The 11,964-nt window shown below is 41.3% G+C and overlaps 1 non-coding gene across 1 annotated transcript; it reads left to right on the forward strand.

Moving 5' to 3' along the window:
- Positions 1–11,202: 11,202 nt before the first annotated feature.
- On the forward strand, positions 11,203–11,275 carry trnak-cuu. Its single transcript has one exon. It is a non-coding gene; the product is annotated as a tRNA-Lys (tRNA).
- Positions 11,276–11,964: the final 689 nt, after the last annotated feature.

The raw sequence follows: 11,964 nt of genomic DNA on the forward strand, positions 1-11,964 counted from the left end.
TTTATAATTACATAACGTTGCTCAGCCACTTTTTGGTCTTATTATTATTATTTTAACTATTTAAAGATTGTCTGATTTGACAGCTAGCATGTTCCCCACTATGAACACACAATCCTAAACTTTGTGTGGTTCATCACACAAAGTTTAGGACTGTGTGTTCATAGTGGGGCATTTCCTTAAAGGTGCACTAGGGGAGTCCATCAAGGCGACGTCGCTCTGCCTGGTTGACCTGTTAGCTTGTTCCCTGCCTGACAACCCTCTGCTCTGCCCTGTTGTCACTGCTCAGCCTCTGGCCTCCTGTACTCAAACTGTCAAAACACACACTCACAATACTAAACACAAAGCATTGCAGACATAGAGTCGTGGTCACATGTGAATCAAGCTGCCCAAAACATCTGTGACGTCCACAAGGTGACTTTTTAATATGCACTTCATTTCTTCAACAGATTTATTTTAAGCTTTGCTTCCTGCTCCCCAGTTTATTTATTAGAAACTTTAACCTCATAATGTAGATAATGCAGCTCCCCACTAGACGGTATGATAGCGTGGACGTGCATGTGAAAAAGAACTCCAGAGTGTATTATATGTTTCCACCACATTAATGCGAGTTATGCATTGTTGGATGCACTGCGTCGCACTTGCGTAACGAGGTGTTTCCGCTGTTTGAAGCGGTTCCCTGCAGAGAGTTCCTTTCAATAAATAGCATTCATACTCTCCCAGTTCGAGCTTCAGTAATTAAGCCTAGCTAATTGGAGAATGTATTTAACACCAGCTATCCCCCACATGCTGGCTTTATTTATTTGGTTGTGACACATTTGTCTACTTCCCTTTGGCATCAACTGTCATTTCAAAATTATACTTGGCTGCTGAAATGGCTGCAGACAGGCTAGAGGGGGTGTTTGGGGATTTAACAGCTAGTAGGAACAGAAAACTAATGAACATATGTCCAGTTTTATTCCAGGTAAACACATAAAACCCACACGTTTATTTAAATATATGACTGACAGAGACCATTTTTATAGAGCTAAGTATCCATTGTTAAACGTTATAGTTTCTTTGTGTGGATCAGACTTATCTCCTTCTAAAGAGAAAAGGCAGGAGGTGCGTTTCTTGCACCTTGAGGATAAGCGTGCCAATAAAACATGCAACATTCACATTGACTGAAAAACGTTCTCCCGCTCATCTCTTCCTCTGTGCTGCACTGTTATCATCAGATCTAATGTGATACCGCTGTTCGGGTTCACGGAGAGTAGTGGAAGGAGAAGAAAGACTAAGACACACAATATATTCAACACAATAACTAAACACAGTTAAAGGTTATGTAAAAAGAAATAAAAGCTATGTTTAGACTGAATCCTGAAAGGATTTCCTGCACAGACTGTTTTAATATTTCATGTTATCCTGAGAAGATGGTAGACATGACTGTAAAGGACAGTAACTGTTATAATAATACTGCATATAAATATGAAGAAAACAAGAAGGGGGTTAACGTAGGGATTTATTGTAGCTGCACAGTAATTCTCATCTCTCCAGTAAGTACTTAACCCTTGGTTGCATCTCTGTGAATAGTAGACTTGTTGTGGGAATTGAATTCTCTGTTCTCTGTTGCATTTTGCTTCACACAGTTTCAACTTCGCACAGCTCCCTTTAGGATTTTACACCAACTTGGACAAGACTAAATGTGTGTGACGGGCTTGTTTATTGCGGTTTGCGCCTCCTCTGGTTTGCTGCCCATGAGTGTTACATGGACGCAGAAACAGCTGCCAGAGAATGTGTGAGAAATCGTTATGTGCATGCCTTGACTTTTTGGTTGTGTGTGATAAATTGCTGACCTCTGACTACTGTACGGTGAGGTACATTTACTGCAGAGTTTGGCTGGAGGTGTGAAAAAGCACCTGATGCATCGTGGGGGGGTTTATTTCACTGCATGTGCTGCGTGAATTATCTGAACTGGAAATCACTTTTGGTTTCTGAACTGCCTTTTGTGTGTTCATGAGCACTGGCTGAGTTCCAGTTGCTAAATATAATTTACTCACCTACATGTGTAGATGTCCTTGTCCATGTGTTTACTGGGACGAGTCTTATGAAACATTACGTGTTTCTTCAAGTGTTCTGCGTTGAGCAGATCACATTCCTCACAGATTTATCACCTGCCATCTCTGCTCCGCCTGCTATTTAACTTTTACAATAACAACCTGTGTGTCTGTTTGCTCAGACTGTTTTTCGCAGCAGTGTACATCCTGGGACTGTTCCAAGAAGAAAACCTTTCTGAGAATAAGAAGTAAGGGATGCTTCCAGAAAGATATTGAGTAGTAAAGAGTAAACCTGCTTCTTGGAATAAGAGATCGTATCTAGAAGTCTTTCAAAATATTCCACAAATTTTCAGGAATAACTGCAAGAAAAGGAAAAAAGCTGCAGCAGAGAAAAGTGGAGGTTTGAGCACGCTGTGATTGGAACCAGGAAAATAATACATGACAAGAATCACTGGAGTTATTTATCAAATGGTTAAAAAAGTGGACTAATGTTTCAGTTCAGCATTTGCGGCTCTTCTGAAAAACAACTTTCATGTTGTCGACCCTAACCCTGTGGGAAGCTGCGATGTGCCCAGTTAATAGACTGGTCACAGCTGGTTAATAGTAGAAAGACATAATCATTAACAGCGAGCTGGATGAACTGTTGTGGAACGTTCTCTAATCTTTCCTTTAAATTATAGAACGTAGAATAAAGTTCATGTTCCCACACTCTCCCCAGCTTGCTGTTACACAGTCGCAGCACATTTTACAACAGACACACACATTATTATTATATCCACTGATTAACCAGCTAATTGTTGGGGCTTGAATTCACTCCCCCATCAAACCTTTCTCTCCCTGTCGACGTGGGTTTTGTTTCACCTTCTCACTCATGAATATTTTAAGGTAATCACTGTTTTTGGCATTCACCGTCCTTTGTCTATCCACCACATTCCCACCCAGCAGCCGGTGAGCGGTGGGTGGCACTTCACATCCACCGCCGTGTTTCTGTGCATGGGTGTGTGCAGACAGTCAGCTGAGCTTAGTCACCAGACAGTGACCGGAGTTTTCCTCTGTGGCATCAGCAGATCACACCACAACAGTTCATGCCCCGGAAAATCTGGGATGAGCTTTCTGAGAAAAAAGAAGTCCCAAGTGACTTCCCTCCCTCCGCCCTGTGTCGCGGCAGTCAGGGAGTGAGGTTTGTGTGACTCCTGAGTTCATAAAGATGAACAGTTCCCAGAGAAACCTGCATTTTGTTGCTCCTGGTAATTGTTTGACTGTGACTTTGAGTGGTTTAGTGTTTCATAAAGCCTCAGGCAACAGGCCGAGTGTGGACTTAACCCCAAAGTTTATTCACCTCGGATTGTTTGCTCAAGTAATTACTGTTTCTGTAAAGTTATCCCAACAACTCTGTTCACAAAGCAGTAATCCTGCTTCACAGCACAGGCCCTTTGTCTGTGTCCGTGCACGGAAAATAAGTGTGTGGATAAGCAAATTAAAAAGAAGAGAAGAGGGGATATCCCTCAGTAGGCAGGGTTGAACCCACAGGGGAAACCGCTCCGATGCTGCTGGCTTCTAATTGCTCCCACTGTTAACGTTTTAGACTAAACAGTGTTTCACCAGCTGCCCAGTTCACAGACAATCTGCTGACTTCTTAAAGCCGAATTTAAACATCCTGCCGTGAAGCCCTGTTGCTCAGATGAACAACAACAGTCAGCATGTGACTCATTTTCTTCTTTGGAATTAAATAAGTCCACTGGATGAGTCACGAGGGTATTTCTTTAAGGTCTGTAGGTTTGAGAGCCCTGCCCTTTGCTTGGCACCGTTTGCACACAGAAACCAGGCCAAGGTGTGCAGCCCTGCACAGGGTGTGGTCGGGCATTACTCTGAGGAATGTTTTGAGTTGCACAGGCCCAAAATGATCAAGTCTGACTCGTGTGTCGTGAGAGAAGAGTGTGACGTGGCACTGAAGTCTCGTTCAACTCAAAGTAACTGCCCCGGCTATAAATAGAGGTAATAAACCAAACCTTTAACCCACAAACACGCCTGTAATGGAGCTCCACCCTGCTGTGTACCTGAGCAACACAGACAAACACACACAGACAAACACACACTTCAATGTTCTGGTATTCGACAGGTAATGTTTTACAACGTGTGTTATTTATTAACTCTTTATCCTTAAAAAACCTCACATCATATAGTAGAAGTGGGCAGCATGTATGTGTATGTGTAGCACAAACTGTGTCATTCAGTGTCATCACGTACTCATATGTATTCACTGTATACAGTATACTGAGTGTGATGTATCTGGTCTCACTGCCTAACGTACATGTGGGGGTGTGCAGAGACAGTGCTGCACACCCACCAGCAGTGACTCATTTGTGTTCAGTATTGCTCAGCATCTTAAATCCTGCAGCACAAATCCTGGTGATGGAGGATGTACTCAGATCTTCTACTTAAGGATCTTAAATAGTACTTCAATTTGAAACCTACTGAAAGGATAAATGTACTAGCATGTGTTAGCATTGCATTGTTACTATTGATTTATTAACACGTAAGCAGGCTTTGAATAATGTATCTGACAGCAGTGTGGCTAATTTTAATAATTTATTTTACTAATGGTTGGTTTAATTCTTATATAATAATGTAAAACTGAACAATAAACTCATTATTCTTTGATAAAAATCAATCTGCAACTACTTATTCATTGTTTCTTTAGTTTCTTTAAATCAAATTTAGCTCGAACTCCCTATTCTTAGCTTCTCAGGTTGTAAATGTATTTTGATCCTGGTCGTGGTGCCGACTCGTTCCTAGCAGCATATCTTTGGCACACTGCTAGTGTGGTAAATAAACAGTACAATCTAGGGCACTGGATGCTTTACATGCCATGTGCACACAGGCGGGACCGTGAAAGCTGGGGGCCCCTCTTGAAACTGCAGCACAAGAGATGAGGAGGCTGATTTTGTTCCACTGCAGCTAGAAAGTAGGGCAGCTAGATGGAGCAGCAGGGAGTCCCGGGTCATCGCTTACGTCATAAAAACAAGCATATGTGTGCGTGCTAGCAGAAAGTGGGGGGCAGGTTTGGCTGGTTTGGTTTCTGCTTCCTAATTGTAGACAGAAAGTGTTGAGAAATAAATTATGAACAAAATTGAGAAGGAAGCAACGGTGGGAAGGAACAGAAGTATCTCTTCCCCACAGCCTCTCGCTGCACCGTCCTAAACATTACGTTCCCATTCAGTTCTCCTGACACAGTAACCAGTGAGAAACATAAACAACAGCTCTCCTTTATCCTTGGCTATTCCTATAGTGTCCCTACAGCACGTGTACAGGTCCATCACTCAGATCCAGAATGAAATAAACCAGGACTACTGGATGGAATAGCATGAATCTTTAGTTCGGAATAACTTTAAAGAAACTCTTGAGCTTGATGCTTGATTGTTGTAATCAAATACAAACAAAACTATTAGCATTTCCATTTGAACTTATGCGTGTTAGCACACAAGTTATACTAAACTAACGTGGTGAATGTGTGAAACATGGTCAGAGCTGCGACAGTAAGTCGATTACTCGATTAGCTGGACAACAAAATATTAATCTGCAACTCAGTGGATCATTTATTTACAGTATTTCAGTTCTCGAGAGATATTTGTACACTGTCCGTCCAAAAAACAAGTCATCACCAGGATTTAACTAAGCAAATAGGTAAGAGCCTCCCTTTGGATAATTACTGCATGGATGATTATGTTTCAGTTGGTATCAAGTTATTTAACTCTAACTGATGCAGTGAGTAGCTTCTCATTTCTTATACAACCATGTCTGAAGACACATCCTGTGTTTGTGGAAAAGATTCTGTTTCAGAAGGATCAAGCAGATTAATAAAATCTAAGTAGAAACAGTAGAACTCACAGCTTTGTTAAATAGTGAAATTAACAGCACGTTGCATAAGGAATTCAAGGGACTGGGACTAAACAGCTGTGTAGCGTTAAGAAAACTATTTGTCAGTGAGGCTAACCGGAAAAAAGGCTTAAATTTGCTAGGGAGCATAAAGATTGGACTCTGGAACAATGGAAGAAGGTCATGTGGTCTGATGAGTCCAGATTTCCCCTTTTCCAGAGTGATGGGCCCATCAGAATAAGTAGAGAGGCAGGTGAGGTGATGCATAAAGAAACTCTTGAGCTTGATGCTTGATTGTTGTAATCAAATACAAACAAAACTATTAGCATTTCAAACATCATGGCTAGTGCTACTGTACAAGTCAGTGGGGGCAGTGCTATGATCTGGGGCTGCTGCAGTTGGTCGGGTTATGTGTCCAAAGAATGAGTTCAGCTGACTATCTGAATATACTGAACATACAGTTATTACATCAATGGACTATTTCTTTCCCGATGACACAGTCATATTCCAAGATGACAATGTCAGGATTCATCGGGCTCAGATTGTGAAAAAGTGGTTTAGGAAGCATGACGCATCATTTTCCCACACGGATTGGTCATCACAGTCATTTTTATCCAAACTCATTCAAAATCTTCAGCAGAAAAATAACATTAAAAACTTGACTTTATTTCCCACAAGCAGCTGGAGGGAGGGTTGGCTATAGGACATTTAGAACATCCCCCTCACTACAGGCCACTATAATGATGACAAAGAGCAGGTCACTTGCTATAAAGCGATTTTACGGCTGTTTGTCTCCTGCAGAAAGAGGCTCCAGACAAAGATAAACACATCATGCAACCAAAGCCAGCAGCCTTTTTCAACTGCTGCTCATGAAGAGGCTGCTTGTTTACCACTTAGTACTGTACACCAGGTGTGTGTGGGTGTTTAGACGCCAATATTTGCCTCCTTTCTGCTTTCGTGTGTTTTTTAAAAGAGACTCTAAGTGACCTGCGGGTCCCACAGATGAAGAACATAGAAGAACACAACCACTAAACCACATTTTGGCTGCATCATACTGCAGAGCTACATACCAGCATGTGGTTTTACACGTCAGTCAGTCACTTGGCACCTACAGAGAGACTCCCTCGGGAAATAATCCTTCAAACCACAACGTATTACAGAGTTCCTCTTATTCTTTGTCAGCTGTGACAGCAGCTAATGTCGCATTAGCTTTGTGAAAATAGAAAATGGAAAAACAGACAATAGTGAGTGGGCACAAACGTGAAACGGCAGTGGGTTTGCAGTTGAAAGCACTTGAGATGCTCATTTTACACATTCTGCCCACGCTCTGATGTATCGTGACTGCAGCGGAAACACTGACCCTTCCTCTGCTTTTGTTTGCCATCTCTCAAAGCTTCCTCTATGGCGGCTGTGCGTGTGTTTCTTTGTGTACATTTACCAGGCACAGTTTGTGTGAGTTGCACTCGGCTCAACTCCCACATTTCTAGAGTTACAAGTGCACCGTCGCTGGACGGGGAAGAGAAATAAGATCTTTTCTGAGAACATTTTAGAGAAGATAAGACGAGATATGAATTAGTCTGGAAGCTGCGGGTGCTTCAGACGTTCTACTGCATTTTTCTGGGAAGCATTAAATCAGTAGTGACACTACATACCACACTATTGTGTAACAGGGACACAGTAAAAGCAGTTGACGTGGAGACACTTTCACACTGTTAACATTGTAATGAGTGCAAATACACAATGTTATGTTTAGGTTCTGTATATAATATATACTTTTCATGCTTCAATATTTGTTTTCGTTGAAAGTTTTTTAGTCTGTTATGATTGTGTTTTTATTCTGTCTTTAAAATGTCAGTTTTGCTATTTGACATTAATATAAAACCAACTTTTTAGACATATTGTGTTCAAAGCAAAATATAAAAAAGACAATAAATGGAAATTTTGGATTAGTTCCTCAGTGTCTCTATTTTCCACATGCACGTAGTGATTTTCTACGTCATAGTATTTTACACTGTTTATGATGCAAAGCAGCCTTGTTCTTCCTCCAAAGCGTTTCATCTGTAATTTGAGACTTCAGCCAGTTTAAAGCAGCTCTGCACCTGTTTTGTTAAAGCACGACTGACGAGGACGCAGATTTTAACAAGAATGCAAAGAATGGTGTGTCTGTGCATGTGGGTTAAATAAACACGTTAGGATGCATTTGTATGTCGGCTGTATTCTATAAGTACACGCTGTGTTAGGACATCCTGTACTGGTCCTCTGAGAGGAGGGGTGCTGTTAGTGGGGGGTCACTACGCTGCGTTGCCCACAGTGGAGTTGACCTAAATATCTACTCATCTACTTTATCTCCATGTGTCTAATTCCAAATCAGAAGAGTGACTACTTAACAAAGAACAAGACTTCAGATCATTGTTGTCTCTTGCTGTTGTTTTCTTTTTCTTTGTTGATGGAAAGAGTCAGTGAATAAATAAAGAATACATAGAATAGAGCATTATATAACAGATAAAACTGAGTTATAATGATGGAAAATCTGCGCTGCTGCACAAAACTGGGATGGGAACTCGAGTAAATAATTACTGTGGCATCACATGGCTGGCTGTCAGCTGGCACCATTTGAAATCATTTGTCTGTAACGTGGTCCTTGCATGTATTTCTCACAGCTTCACAGTGTTTGCGCTGCTTCCTCCTGCTGATGTTGGCTCCACGTGTCGCTGTCTGCTGCCTGGAGCCGCTCTGAAAACGTGAGAGGAACCCACAGATTTAAGATGAGAGACGAATTTAAAGAAACACTCTTTAATATTTTAGATATAAGAGCTTACAGTCATATTGTTTTTGACTTCAATGTTGTTAGTGTATCATATCGTATTATTAAGCCTTAAAACCAACTTTAATTGTTTAATTGAATGTTGCTTCACCAGTGGTTGTAAAACCACTGTGACATTTTTTCTACTTTGAGATAAAGAAAGTCACTTTAAGGAGGAAATAGAAATGTTACTTGATCTCTCCTTCTTGCTAAAAAGCCAGCTTTGAGGAGGGCAGCTCGTCGTCTCAGAAAAACAGGATGAGTCCCTAAGCACTACTGTAACAAGACAACAAGGCGCAAAGGAAGGTCTGTTGTGTCTGTGTGCACGCCCAAGAGGCTCACTAAATTGGATGAAAGATGATCTCATGGCAAGTATGCTTTTGGGGAAAGTCTGGGCTTGTTTAACTTTGCTGTGTCAAATGATCTGTCCACTGAACACACCCATTCTCCCTCTCTACAAACAAAAAGTAGGATTTGTATGTTTCTGTGAAGGGCTCAGACAGATGTTAACCAGATGAAGCCTTCAGCTGCTTGTTTACCTATTTACACAACACTTCCAGTATCCGGGCTGATCTGGGCTGAGCTCTTCGTGGCTTAGACCAGACCTGTGCTGCTGCTGCATCGAGAGGCCTCGGGCGTTGTCTGCACACCTGCTCAAACACACCCGACGTCACAAAAAAGAAGAAAGTGTGGATTTTAGGTACAAAAACGCTGCATTGGCTGGAGCCGAAAGATCATGAAAGCAAGTGTTCAGGTCACGTTCACTTTGATCGTCAGCTCTGATAAAAGGCACCCTTGATGAGCTATTTTTGAGACGGCTGTTGTTTTAGGTCACATTACTGTGTCGCACGAGGTGGGGACGTCTCTTTCCTGACGTCTGAACTGGGAATGATGATTGGTTGTGTCCCTGTGGAGGCAGCGGAAGGACAAATTGAATGCTCGTGCTGGCACTGTGACAGCCGTGCATACCCTTTGATTGTTCCAGATCAGCACATTGTCAGCCGGAGAACAGACTGTTTGCACTTTACTTCATGAAACTATTTATGTCACTGAGTACAAGGATGGAAATCGAATTCTGCTGGTGCAGTGTGAAGTGGTGCACACTTGAATATACTCTGTGTTGGTCTTGTGGTGTAAACAAAGTGCCACATACTGGAGGTTAGACACAGCTCCGGAGCAAATGAGATGCTGTGGTCAAATTGTTGTAGAGATATGTTTTAAAGGGGCTCAGTTCTCTCTGGACTCGTGTGTGTGGAGTATTTTATGATGTGTTTTCAGAGTAACACTCTTTTCCCATCAGACGTGTTATTCTCCTGACTTTACGGCTCATAAACCTGAGTCCTTCACCGTCTTTCTAATAAACTGGAACAGTCTGTGCCATAAACAGCCTGATTAAGAGGAAGGCTCTTTAAGTGAACTTGGTGTTGTCTCTCCCGCTGTGTCAGTTCAACAATGGTGTAATGACTGTGACGACACACACACACACTCTTGATTACTATGTAATGCACATCACACTGAATTCGATTTTTTGTTTTAACGTGAAACTTCTAACATGTTATAAACGAACGTTGGACTTTTTGTAACTGTGTGACGCCACAGGACAAAAAAAAAAATCAAATTAAATCCTGATGCAGACGTTTGTGAAACCAGTAAAACACGATCGAGTCTGAGAGACACATTCCAGACAGACTGTTGAGTGAAGACACATCATCACCTGTGAAAGACAGACTCATAAATGCATGCACTAAAATATTCTGCATTGTCAGCATGGATGGACAGTCTGGGATGAAAACAGTTCTCACTCAGAGAAGGTGCTGAGAGGGGAAAAAGTGGAGGATAAGAGAGGGCCATAATCCCCCATAATCCCCTTCTCTCACCAGCAAAGGTGCAAGTTCTGTGCTTCCCTCTCTCTGCCTGCATCTGGGTTTGTTTTGAAATTTCAGAGGGCACTCGCTCGGTGGAGGGGGCACACGTGTCTGTGAGGTATGTGACTTTGCACCAAGGACAAACAAGGACGGGGACGTATCGAAGAACGCACGTGCTGCAGGGGCCTCAAACACACACTAACCCCGAGTTCCCCACAAAACAGTAAATCCCCGTGACAAATCCCCGACTGTGTGGGTGCTGCAGATTGTACATGAACCAAATACATTAGAAATACACTATATGTGTGTTTTTGTTCATTCTACTGTAACTAGTGAGACTTGAGAATGAAGTTAGTAAAATCAGACTGAAATACATAAAGGATTATTTTTATTAGAGATATTTATAAACAAGAAGCCGTAATAGAACAAAATTGTAGCTACGAAATATGCTGCATTTTCAGTTAGTGCCTAAAATGAAATATCCGGTTTTCATTAGTGCATTAAACATATGGGGTAATATCAATTAATTCAAAATGGTTTGTAGTAAAATTTGTATCATTATTTCTATTAGTAATCTGCTTCAAACATCTGAAGATGCTACAGCTACACTATTAGCTCTTCATAAGCCCGGCTAGCTCAGTCGGTAGAGCATGAGACTCTTAATCTCAGGGTCGTGGGTTCGAGCCCCACGTTGGGCGCAAACCTTTAATTTAAGCACTTTGACCCTTGATGTATGATTCACAGAATCACTGACTGAACTCATATCGACAAAACTCAGAGGAAACTTTCCTACGGAGGACAAAAAAAAAGAAGACATGAGTAGGAATGTAGAAATAAATAAGTGTGGGAGTTTGTAAATAAAGAAATGAAGACATGAAAATATGATTAAATACACAAACTAATGTAGATGTGTTACAGTATGTTTACTTATTTATCTATTTATTTATTGATCCATGAATTTCACTATATATGTATTTGTACTTCAAACTCTGTAACTTCTCCCTTTACGATGGATTTACTATTAAATCCTGCTCAGATTTAACTGAGTCACATAAGAAATATTGTACTTTAAATACAAAAGCAGTTAAGGTTACATGATGATATAATATTTGATTACCACAGTGACATATACCTTTGTTTTTATATGCTCACTTTATGTTTTAAAATCTAGAACGTTTCTTTGAGCATGTGACATTTTGATTGTAAGCCTCAGTGGAAACTGGATTTCTGTGTGTGAAGGTAAGAAAACCGGTTATGAGCGGATGGGGGCGAGGTTTAATTGGGACGACAGGTTTCTCATCCAAGGTGTTCGTGGTGGTGTTCACGTGTTAAGGACAAATGAATAAAGAGACACATTCAAATCCTGTCACACCTTCAACCACTGACT

This window comes from Anabas testudineus, chromosome 2, assembly GCF_900324465.2.
Source record: "Anabas testudineus chromosome 2, fAnaTes1.2, whole genome shotgun sequence".
Lineage (NCBI taxonomy): Eukaryota > Metazoa > Chordata > Actinopteri > Anabantiformes > Anabantidae > Anabas > Anabas testudineus.